This window comes from Arachis hypogaea, chromosome 16 (assembly GCF_003086295.3).
Source record: "Arachis hypogaea cultivar Tifrunner chromosome 16, arahy.Tifrunner.gnm2.J5K5, whole genome shotgun sequence".
NCBI lineage: Eukaryota > Viridiplantae > Streptophyta > Magnoliopsida > Fabales > Fabaceae > Arachis > Arachis hypogaea.
In genome coordinates this window covers 88527072-88539553 of record NC_092051.1, presented here as the reverse complement: position 1 = coordinate 88539553, position 12482 = coordinate 88527072, and the positions used below count along the sequence as shown (strand labels likewise).

At 37.5% G+C, this 12482-nt stretch overlaps 1 non-coding gene across 1 annotated transcript; it reads left to right on the top strand.

Annotated features, from left to right (window-relative positions):
- The first annotated feature begins 2902 nt into the window (after positions 1-2902).
- On the top strand, positions 2903-3010 carry LOC112761279 (small nucleolar RNA R71). The gene has a single exon (XR_003181680.1). It is a non-coding gene; the product is annotated as a small nucleolar RNA R71 (small nucleolar RNA).
- Positions 3011-12482: the final 9472 nt, after the last annotated feature.

The window sequence follows — 12482 nt, the reverse complement described above, 5'->3', positions numbered from 1 at the left end:
CCCAACCTCTTCTTTGAATTTCATGTCGGATCTCCGGATACTTATTTCTTTTGAGTTTGAAAGGGACCTTGGGGATCACCTTCTTCTTGGCCACAACATCATAGAAGTGGTCTTGATGAGCTTTGGAGATGAATCTTTCCATCTCCCATGACTCGGAGGTGGAAGTTTTTGTCTTCCCTTTCCCTTTTCTAGAGGATTCTCCGGTCTTAGGTGCCATCAATGGTAATGGAAAAACAAAAAGCTTATGCTTTTACCACACCAAACTTAGAATATTGCTCACCCTCGAGCAAAAAAATAGAGAATTTGATGATGAAGAAGAAGAAAAGATGGAAAAGAAGGGGGAGGTGTGTTTTGGCCAAGAAGAGAAGAGAGGGTTGTATTGTGTGAAAATGAGGAAGAATGGAAGGATTTATATAGGGAAGGGAGGGGGTTAAGGTTCGGCCATATGGGTGGGTTTGGGTGGGAAATTGATTTGAATTTTGAAGGTAGGTGGAGTTTATTGGATAGGTTTATGGGGAAGAGTGGGTGGATGTGAGTGGTGAAGGGTTAATAGGGAAGAGAGATGGAGGTGATAGGTGAAGGGTTTTGGGGAAGAGTGTTTATTAGGAATAGAGGATGATTGAGAAGAGAGAAAAGAGTGAGTGGAGGTAGGTGGGGATCCTGTGGGGTCCACAGATCCTGAGATGATCCTGTGGGGTCCACAGATCCTGAGGTGTTCAAGGATTTACAACCTTGCACCAAATTAGGCATGTAAAATGCCCTTGCACACAACTCTGGGCGTTCAGCGCCAGGTTGGTTCCCATTTTGGGCGTTCAACGCCCATTTGTTGCCCATTTCTGGCGTTGAACGCCAGAACCATGCTTGTTCTGGGCGTTCAGCGCCAGCTCATCTCCAGGGTGCAATTCTGGCGTTCAGCGCCCAGATGATGCCCATTTTGGGTGTACAGCGCCCAGATACTACCCATTTTGGGCGTTCAGCGCCAGAACCATGCTCTATTCTGGCGTTGAATGCTAGGCAGGTGCTTCCTCCAGGGTGTGATTTTTCTTCCGCTGTTTTTGATTCTGTTTCTAAATTTTTCGTTTATTTTGTGACTCCACATGATCATGAACCTAAGAAAACATGAAAAAAAAATAAAATTAGATAAATAAACATTGGGTTGCCTCCCAACAAGCGCTTCTTTAATGTCAATAGCTTGACAGTGGGCTCTCATGGAGCCTCACAGATGTGCAGAGCTTTGTTGAGACCTCCCAACACCAAACTTAGAGTTTGGATATGGGGGTTTGACACCAAACTTAGAGTTTGGTTGTGGCCTCCCAACACCAAACTTAGAGTTTGACTGTGGGGGCTTTGGTTGACTCTGCTTTGAGAGAAGCTTTTTCTGCTTCCTTTCCATGGATGCATAGAGAGATCCTTGAGTTGTAAACACAAGGTTGTCCTTATTTAATTGAAGGATCAATTCTCCTCTGTCCACATCAATCACAGCTCTTGTTGTGGCTAGGAAAGGTCTTCCTAGGATGATGGATTCATCCTCTTCCTTTCCAGTATCCAGGACTATGAAATCAGCAGGGATGTAAAGGCCTTCAACCTTTACTAACACGTCCTCTACTTGTCCATAAGCCTGTTTTCTTGAATTGTCTGCCATCTCTAATGAGATTTTAGCAGCTTGCATCCCATAGATTCCCAGTTTCTCTATTACAGAGAGGGGCATGAGGTTTATTCCTGAACCAAGGTCACACAGAGCCTTAAAGATCATGGTGCCTATGGTACAAGGTATTATAAACTTTCCAGGATCCTGTCTCTTCTGAGGCAATGTTAGTTGATCCAGATCACTTAGTTCATTGGTGAACAAGGGAGGTTCATCTTCCCAAGTTTCAATACCAAATAATTTGGCATTTAGCTTCATGATTGCACCAAGGAACTTGGCAGCTTGCTCTTCAGTAACATCCTCATTCTCTTCAGAAGAGGAATACTCATCAGAGCTCATGAATGGCATAAGGAGGTTCAATGGAATCTCTATGGACTCTAGATGAGTCTCAGATTCCTTAGGTTCCTCAGAGGGAAGCTCCTTATTGATCACTGGACGTCCCAGGAGGTCTTCCTCCTTGGGATTCACATCCTTCTCCTCTCTTGTGGGTTCGGCCATGGTAATTAATTCAATGGCCTTGCACTCTCCTTTTGGATTCTTTTCTGTATTGCTTGGGAGAGTACTAGGAGGGATTTCAGTGATCCTTTTACTCAGCTGGCCCACTTGTGCTTCCAAATTTCTAATGGAAGACCTTGTTTCATTCATGAAACTCACAGTGGCCTTAGATAGATCAGAGACTAAATTTGCTAAGCTAGATGGATTCTGCTCAGAATTCTCTGTCTGTTGCTGAGTGGATGATGGAAAAGGCTTGCTATTGCTAAACCTGTTTCTTCCACCATTATTAAAGCCTTGTTGAGGCTTTTGATCCTTCCATGAGAGATTTGGGTGATTTCTCCATGATGGATTGTAGGTGTTTCCATATGGTTCACCCATGTATTTTAACTCTGCTATTGCAGGGTTCTCAGGATCATAAGCTTCTTCTTCAGAAGATGCCTCTTGAGTACTGTTGGATGCAGCTTGCATTCCATTCAGACTCTGAGAAATCATATTGACTTACTGAGTCAATATTTTATTCTAAGCCAATATGGCATTCAGAGTATCAATTTCAAGAACTCCCTTCTTCATAGGTGTCCCATTACTCACAGGATTCCTCTTAGAAGTGTACATAAACTGGTTATTAGCAACTATGTCAATGAGTTCTTGAGCTTCTGCAGGCATTTTCTTTAGGTGAATGGATCCACCTACAGAAGTATTCAATGACATCTTTGATAGCTCAGATAAACCATCATAGAATATATCCAGGATGGTCCATTCTGAAAGCATGTCAGAAGGACACTTTTTGGTCAGCTGCTTGTATCTTTCCCAAGCTTCATAGAGGGATTCACCTTCTTTCTGTCTGAAGGTTTGAACATCAGCTCTAAGCTTGCTCAGCTTTTGAGGAGGAAAGAACTTGGCTAAGAAAGCCGTGACCAGCTTATCCCAAGAGTTCAGGCTGTCTTTGGGTTGAGAGTCCAACCATATTCTAGCTCTGTCTCTTACAGCAAAAGGGAAAAGTATGAGCCTGTAGACTTCAGGATCTACTCCATTAGTCTTAACAGTATCACAGATCTGCAAGAATTCAGTTAAGAACTGAAAAGGATCTTCAGATGGAAGTCCATAAAACTTGCAGTTCTGCTACATCAGAGAAACTAGCTGAGGTTTCAGCTCAAAATTGTTTGCTCCAATGGTAGGAATGGAGATGCTTCTTCCATGTAAATTGGAATTAGGTGCAGTAAAGTTACCAAGCGTTCTCCTTGCATTATTTTTGTTGGGTTCGGCTGCCATCTCCTTTACTTATTCGAAATTTTCAATAAGGTTGTCTCTGGATTGTTGTAATTTAGCTTCTCTTAGTTTTCTCTTCAGAGTCCTTTCAGGTTCTGGATCAGCTTCAACAAGAATGCCTTTTTCTTTGTCCCTGCTCATAAGAAAGAGAAGAGAAAAAGAAAAGAAGAGGAATCCTCTATGTCATAGTAAAGAGGTTCCTTATTGTTAGTAGAAGAAGAAAAGGAATAGGGGTGAAGAAGAATGAAGAATCCAAACACAAAGGTGATGATAGGAGCAGAGATGTGAGATGAAGAGAAGTGTTAGTAGATGAATAAATAAATAGAAGGGGATGAGAGGAGGAGAGAATTTTCGAAAATAATTTTTGAAAAAGAGTTAGTGATTTTCGAAAATAGTTTTTGAAAAAGGTTAGTAGTTTTTCGAAAATTCAAATAAAAAATAAAATAATTAGTCTAATTAAAAAGAAATTTTGAAAAAGAGGGAAGATTTTTTCGAAAATTAGAGAGAGAGAGTTAGTTAGGTAGTTTTGAAAAAGGTAAGAAACAAACAAAAAGTTAGTTAGTTAGTTGAAACAAATTTTGAAAAGATAAGAAGTTAGGAAGTTAGAAAAGATATTTTAAAATCAAATTTTGAAAAAGATAAGATAAGAAGATATTTTTGAAAAGATATGATTGAAATTAGTTTTGAAAAAGATTTGATTTTAAAAATCACAATTAATGACTTGATTCACAAGAAATCACAAGATATGATTCTAGAACTCAAAGTTTGAATCTTTCTTAACAAGTAAGTAACAAACTTGAAATTTTTGAATCAAAACATTAATTGATGATGTTATTTTCGAAAATTACGATATAAAATTAAGAAAAAGATTTTTGGAAAAGATTTTTATAATTTTCGAAAATAACTAAGAAAAATGAAAAAGATTTGATTTTTGAAAAAGATTTTGAAAAAGATAAGATTTTTAAATTGAAAATTTGATTTGACTCATAAAAACAACTAGATTTTAAAAATTTTTTAAAAAGTCAAATCTAATTTTTGAAATTTTTAAGAGAGAAAAAGGGAAAGATATTTTTTTGATTTTTTTGAATTTTTATGATGAGAGAGAAAAACATGAAAAAGACTCAATGCATGAAAATTTTGGATCAAAGTATGTGATGAATGCAAGAACACTATGAATGTCAAGATGAACACCAAGAACACTTTGAATGTCAAGATGAACATCAAGAACATATTTTTGAAAAATTTTTAATACAAAGAAAACATGCAAGACACCAAACTTAGAAATCTTTCATGTTTAGACTCTATGGATGCAAAAATGCACATGTAAAATAAGAAAAGATGCAAAACAAGAAAATATCAAGATCAAACAAGAAGACTTACCAAGAACAACTTGAAGATCATGAAGAACACCATGAGTGCATGAATTTTTCGAAAAATGCAAGATGAATATGCAATTGACACCAAACTTTCAACTTGACTCAAGACTCAAACAAGAAACATGAAATATTTTTGATTTTTTTGTATTTTATTTTAATTTTCTTTTTTTTTTCGAAAATCATTTTGAAAAAGAAAAATAAGGATTCCAAAATTTTTAATATGAATTCCAGGAATCTTATGCTCTTTAGACTAAAGCTCCAATCAAAGGGTCAGGCATGGCTTAATAGCCAGCCAAGCTTTAGTATGTAACTCAGACATGACACGCCTAACATGCCCTACAGCCATCCAGGCTTCAACATGCTTCATGAAACACTAGAATTCATTCTTAAAAATTCTGAAAAAAATATATTTTTGAAAACCCTTTTATTTTAAAATTTTTTTTTTCGAAGACAAAGGAGAAAATTTTGAAAGATTTTTGAAAAAATTTTTGAAAATAAAACAAAAAGAAAATTACCTAATCTGAGCAACAGGATGAACCGTCAGTTGTCCAAACTCGAACAATCCCCGGCAACGGTGCCAAAAACTTGGTATGCAAAATTGGTACTCAGGTTGTGAATTATTGTTCGAAATTGATTCCCTGGCGATGGCACCAAAAATGGATGCACAGAACCATGGTCTAAACATATCTTCACAACTTCGCATAACTAACCAGCAAGTGCACTGGGTCGTCCAAGTAATAAACCTTACGTGAGTAAGGGTCGATCCCACGGAGATTGTTGGTATGAAGCAAGCTATGGTCACCTTGTAAATCTCAGTCAGGCGGATATAAAATAGTTATGGAGTTTTCAAAATTTATACTAAAATAAGGATAGAAATACTTATGTAAATCATTGGTGAGAATTTCAGATAAGCGTATGGAGATGCATTCATTCCTCTGAACCTCTGCTTTCCTGCTTTCTTCATCCAATCCGTCTTACTCCTTTCTATGGCTGGCTTTATGTAAGGATGTCACCGGTGCCAATGGCTACTTTCAATCCTCTCGGGAAAATGGTCTAAATGCTCTGTCACAGCACGGCTAATCGTCTGGAGGCATCACCCTTGTCGTTGGTTGCATCCTATTCCTCTCTGTGAAAATGGTCCGATGCGCTATCACTGCATGGCTAATCATCTTGGAGGTTCTCGATCATACTGGAATAGAATTTACTATCCTTTTGCGTCTGTCACTACGCCCAGCACTCGCGAGTTTAGAGTTCGTCACAGTCATTAAATCCCAGAGTCCTACTCGGAATACCACGGACAAGGTTTAAACTTTCCGGAATTCTCATGAATGCCGCCATCAATCTAGCTTATATCACGAAGATTCTGATTAAGAGATCTAAGATATACTCATTCAATCTAATGTAGAACGGAAGTGGTTGTCAGGCACGCGTTCATAGGGAATAATGATGATTGTCACGTTCATCACATTCAGGTTGAAGTGCGAATGAATATCTTAGAAGCGAAATAAGATGAATTGAATAGAAAACAGTAGTACTTTGCATTAATCTTTGAGGAACAGCAGAGCTCCACACGTTAATCTATGGAGTGCAGAAACTCTACCGTTGAAAATATATAAGTAATGAAGGTCCAGGCATGGCCGAATGGCCAGCCCCCAAACGTGATCAATAGATCAAAAGATAATCCAAAGATGTCTAATACAATAGTAAAAGGTCCTATTTATAATAAACTAGCTACTAGGGTTTACAGAAGTAAGTAATTGAAGCATAAATCCACTTCCGGGGCCCACTTGGTGTGTGCTTGGGCTGAGCTTGAAGTCTACACGTGGAGAGGTCATTCTTGGAGTTGAACACCAGCTTTTGTGCCAGTTTGGGCGTTGAACTCCACTTTGCAACTTGTTTTTGGCGCTGGACGCCAGAATTGGGCAGAGAGCTGGCGTTGAACGCCAGTTTGCGTCGTATAAACTTAGGCAAAGTATGGACTATTATATATTGCTGGAAAGCCCTAGATGTCTACTTTCCAACTCAATTGGAAGCGCGCCATTTTGAGTTTGGTAGCTCCAGAAAATCTATTTTGAGTGCAGGGAGGTCAGAATCCAACAGCATCAGCAGTCCTTCTTCAACCTCTGAATCTGATTTTTGCTCAAGTCCCTCAATTTCAGCCAGAAAATACCTGAAATCACAGAAAAACACACAAACTTATAGTAAAGTCCAGAAATGTGAATTTAACATAAAAACTAATGAAAACATCCCTAAAAGTAACTAGATTCTACTAAAAACATACTAAAAACAATGCCAAAAAGCATATAAATTATCCGCTCATCACATCCACAAGAGTAAAAGGTGGAGACGTTCCTTCTTTGGTCCATCTTTTTCTATGCTTTGAATAAGGAAGATCTTGTATGAAATAGAACTTGCTTCCATGATTATGTTTAAACCTTTTTAAATTCTGTCTTTTAAGTTTTTGTGTTAAAAGGTCTATGTTTGCTGGTCTTTATGTCATTGCACCTTTACTTTGCTTACTTGTATGTTTGTCCCTTTAAATCAAATGAAAAGAGAATGAGTGTTTTTAAAGACCAGAGAGGAGTTCATACTATGGAGTAAGTTCATGAGTTTATGGTATAGTCATAAGTTAGCTAAGTTGGTTCAACCACAAGGTGGGAGGACAATTATCTGTCATGAATACTATGCTTGAGACACACCCCATGAGACTAGCTAAATAAGAAGATCCTAATAAGAAAAAAGGAAAGAACAATAAAGGTTGAAAAATAAAAGAAAAAGAATAAGCAATAAGGCTACGCACCAATGGTTTTAATCTTGAGGCATGTGTCTGTGGTGCTCCTGTGTGAGGGATCTACTTGGATGAATAAGCTCTTAGGGGTGCCTTATCACTTGGTAACTTGGGTTAACTAACTCGGGATTATCAGCTGAAAGTCCACTATCAAGAGTAACTCTCACTACAGAGCATTTAGTAACCCAAAGAGGTGCTGGACACCAAGGTCTCAAGAAAAGAAAATAAATAAACTATATGCCTGTGGTGTGTATGTATGGGGGAGAGACTTGAGCAAGTAAGTCCTTAGGGGTGCTTCAACACTTAGCACCTTGAACCAACATGTTCGGGAGTGTTGGCTGAAAGCTTATTTTAAAGAGTTGCCCCCTTACGGAGCACTTAGCCTAAGAACAAAAATAAGCCCTGAAATAACAATAAAAGGATCAATGAATAAAAGTCTCATGGGATGCATTCACAGTGAGTATTATAGGACATGATCAAGGTCTGAAAGCCAGTAATGAACCTAAGTTGCTATGCATGAAACCACCATAAAACCAGGGACATGACTTCCACAAGAATGACTCATTTCTCTTGGCATTCCATTCATCATTCTCTTGTTCCAGTACTTGCTTAGGGACAAGCAAGCTTTAAGTTTGGTGTTGTGATGCCAGGGCATTTTGGCCAGTTTCACTGACCTTTTCTTTACTATTTTTAGGGTAGTTTCATGCATTTCCTTAGGAAATAAGCTAGTTTTGGGTAGATATTCACTTACATCTTGATTCAAGCATACATTGTGCACTTTACATGATTTCATTAGGATTTTGCAAGAATTTAAGGACAAATTGGATGTTACATTTCCCATGACTTGGACTAGAACTTTGATGCACTTTATTGCTTGATTTCAGGACAAAGGAAGCAAAGAAGAACCACTTTAGTGGCTACGTTAGTTACACTAACGTTAACACTAACGTGGAATGGGAGTAACTTGCAAAGTTAATGAGAAAAATAATTTCCAATAACGCTGTCGAAGCCATCATTGCCCATGTTAAGAGTCACGTTAACTAAGTTAACGTGAACTCTAACGTGGAAGAAAGGAAATGGAGCCAACGTTAGTGACACTTAACATTATCACTAACGTTGGACCAAGCTCATAAGTGGCCACGTTAGTTGCCACGTTAACTTAGTTAACGTGGCCTCTAACGTTAAGAAGAAAAGGGGGACGCCAACGTTAGTGTCATTCAACTTTCTCACTAATGTTGGCCAAGTCACAAGAAGCCACATTAACTCCCACGTTAACCAAGTTAACGTGGAAGCTAACATGAAGAAACTAGGTGGTCGACAACGTTAGTGACACCAAACATTGTCACTAACGTTGGGATGAACACACACTATCCCCAAGAAGCCACGTTAACTCCCACGTTTACCTAGTTAACGTGGAAGTTAACGTGAAGAAGAAAGGTTATCGACAACGTTAGTGACACCAAACATTGTCACTAACGTTGGAAGGAGCCAACACAAGCCACAATGAGCCACGTTAACTCCCACGTTAACTTAGTTAACGTGGAAGCTAACGTGAGGAGAGGGATGATGAGCCAACGTTAGTGACATTCAACTTTGTCACTAACGTTGGAGATGGCTAGCAAGGCCACGTTAGAAGCCACGTTAACCTAGTTAACGTGGACTCTAACGTGAGAAATAAGGGCACATTGGAACGTTAGTGATAATGGTAAGTGTCACTAACGTTCTCGAAGGTTGGCAAGCCTACGTTAAAAGAGCCACGTAAACTAAGTTAACGTGGACTCTAACGTAAGAAAGGGGGAGATTAATGATCGGAATTCTTGACGGTTTAGAATTTATCTAATGGAGTCTCGTTGTAAAGTATAGTTTCCAAACCAATCAAGAATCCTTTCATACAAAAATTTATGGTTGTCACAAAGTACAAACCCCAGAATGAAAATTAGCCGGAGTATTTTAGACTCAGGGTCGTCTCACGAAGAGTTGCAATGAAATGTATGATTATTGGCTAAGAGGGGTATAGGGGGGTTTTGATTGGTGAGAAGGCAAGAAAGTAAATGACAAGAAAAATAAAGAGAGCAATTAAAGGAAGCAATTAATAAAGAGAGACATTCATGGCAAAGATTGAGATCATGGGCTTTCTATCCTAGTCATGCAATGATTAATTCATCTTATTTAGTTAACTCCAACAAATAGGGAGAATGTCAAACAAGACTAATTAATCATGTCACAATTATAACAAGAATTTATCTCATTATGTCAACTCCAACAAATAGGGAGAAGTCTAAGGAGACTAGCTAATCTCAATCCAAAAGTCCAAACCAACTTACTAATTAAACTAGCAAAAGATTAGCGTCAATGGAAACAATATTCCATAAGTCCTAATCAACTCACTAATTAAATTAGCAAAAGATTAGCGTCAATGGAAACAATACTAGCTAACAACTCTAGATCACCAACATGAGTTGGGTTTTCATGACTCAAGATTACCCAATCACTCTTTCCAAGCCAAGAATGCTTAAAATCTACTCTAACATCCTTCCAAGCATTTTATCAAACACTTTGAAGGCATAAAAGGAAAGCATAATAAATGGCAAGAAATGGTAAAATCTACCAACTACAATTTGCAAGAAAAGTAAATTAACAATTCAAATCATCAACAAAAGAACCTCAAACATAAATTGCATTAAAGGAAAATGGAAATCCAACAAGGGTTCATCAACATAAAAGTAACAAAATAAAGGAAAATGAACAAGAGAAACTAAGAAGATTAGAGTAGTAGCAACAAGAAATGAAAAGAGCAAACTAAATCAAAACAAGAATTAAAACTTGGATTTAAGAAAACTAAACCTAAACTACCCTAAATTCTAGAGAGAAGAGAGAGCCTCTCTCTCTAGAACTCTACCCTAAAATATGATGAAAACTAAACTATGACTACTTTTTCATTCCCCCTTCAATCCTTGGGTTCAATAGCATCAGAAATGGGTTGGATTGGGCCCAAAAGGAGCTGCAAAATCGCTGGGGGCGATTTCATTAAAGTGGGCCATAGTCAGCATCGGCGCGTGCGCGCCCCTGAACGCGAAGCAACATATGGAAAATTTTATATCATTTCGAAGCCCCGGATGTTAGCTTTCCAACGCAACTGGAACCACCTCATTTGGACCTCTGTAGCTCAAGTTATAGTCGATTGAGTGCAAGGAGGTCGGACTTGATAGCTTTACGGTTCCTTCATTTCTTCATGAGTTCTCCCACTTGCATGCTTTTCTCCTCACTTCTTCCATCCAATACTTGCCTTATGAACATGAAATCACTCAACAAACATATCAAGGCATCGAATGGAATTAAAGTGAATTAAAATCATCAATTTTAGGGCCTAAAAAGCATGTTTTCACATTTAAGCACAAATCAAGGGAGAATTACAAAAACCATGCTATTTCATTGAATAAATGTGAAAAAAGGTGATAAAATCCCCCAAAATAAGCACAAGATAAACCACAAAATTGGGGTTTATCAAATCTCCCCACACTTAAACCAAGCATGTCCTCAGGCTAAGAATAAAGGACAAGAAAAGGGTATGAACATTTATTCAATGCAAAGAAACTATATAAACCTATCTACATGCATGCAACTAAATGCAAAATGATTCTACCTACTTGGTTAAAAGTAAATCAATCTCCAAGAGCATGTATGAACAAGTTGGGAAAAGGTCATATGACGACTCACAAACTCTACCAATTCGAATATCAAAATGAAGTTCAAATAGAATTGCAAGAAGAAAAGCTCATGAAAGCCGGAAACAAGGAATTGAGCATCGAACCCTCACCGGAAGTGTATCCGCTCTAGTTGCTCTAATGTATAGGGTTGATCAGTCAATTCTCTTCTAATCATGCTTTCCATGATTTGTTTTTCATCTAACAATCAACAATTATTCAATGCATGCATACATTCATCATGAGGACTTATTCATTGGTTGTAATGGGGCTAGGGTCAAGGTGGGATGCATATGGTCAAGTGAGCTTGAAATTTGAATCTTTGATTAACCTAAGATCTCACCAAACACATATAACAACTTATACAATTCTAATACACAACCTAGCTACCCATGATTCCCACTTTTTCACATACTCATGCATTCTCTTTAATTCACATTCCATATGCATTAATTTTTATTAAACTTTACTTTGGGGCATTTTGTTCCCTTTTATTTCTTTTTCTCTTTTTTATATATATATATATATTTTTTTTTTCATTTTTTTTCTAAAGTATATACAAACGTATCAATGCATATGGTTTTACATATAGTGCATGAATATGTACCCAATTCCCAATATTTTCAACAAAAATAAAAATTACACTTTTACCTCAACCAATGTCCCAAGTTTCCCATACCCAAATGATAAACACTCTCACTAGCCTAAGCTAATCAAAGATCCAAATTAAGGACATTTATTGTTTTTCACTTAGGGGTAGTGATGTGCTAAAATTAAGAACAAACGGGATTAAATAGGCTCAAATTTGGCTAACAATGGTTGATAAAAGGTAGGCTATTTGGGTAAGTGAGCTAAATGAAATGATGACCTCAATCATATAAATGCATGTATACATGGAATAATGGATATAAAGAATCAAACAAATCAAAGATTACAATCATAGAAAGAGAATAATGCACACAAGAATGAAAATAAGTGGTTATAAGATGTAACCACACCATAAGGCTCAAAACTCACATGCCTGTGTTCTTAACTCAAAAACCATGTTCCAAAATAAATTCATCAAGCAAGTTCAAAAAAAAAATTTTTTTTTTCAAATTGGTAGGGTGCCCTAAAAACCGTTTTCTTGGAAAAGAAATCATCACCCTAACCAAGTAGTCCTAACATTAAAAGAAGTGGTAAAATATGTACAAATTCTAACTAGCATG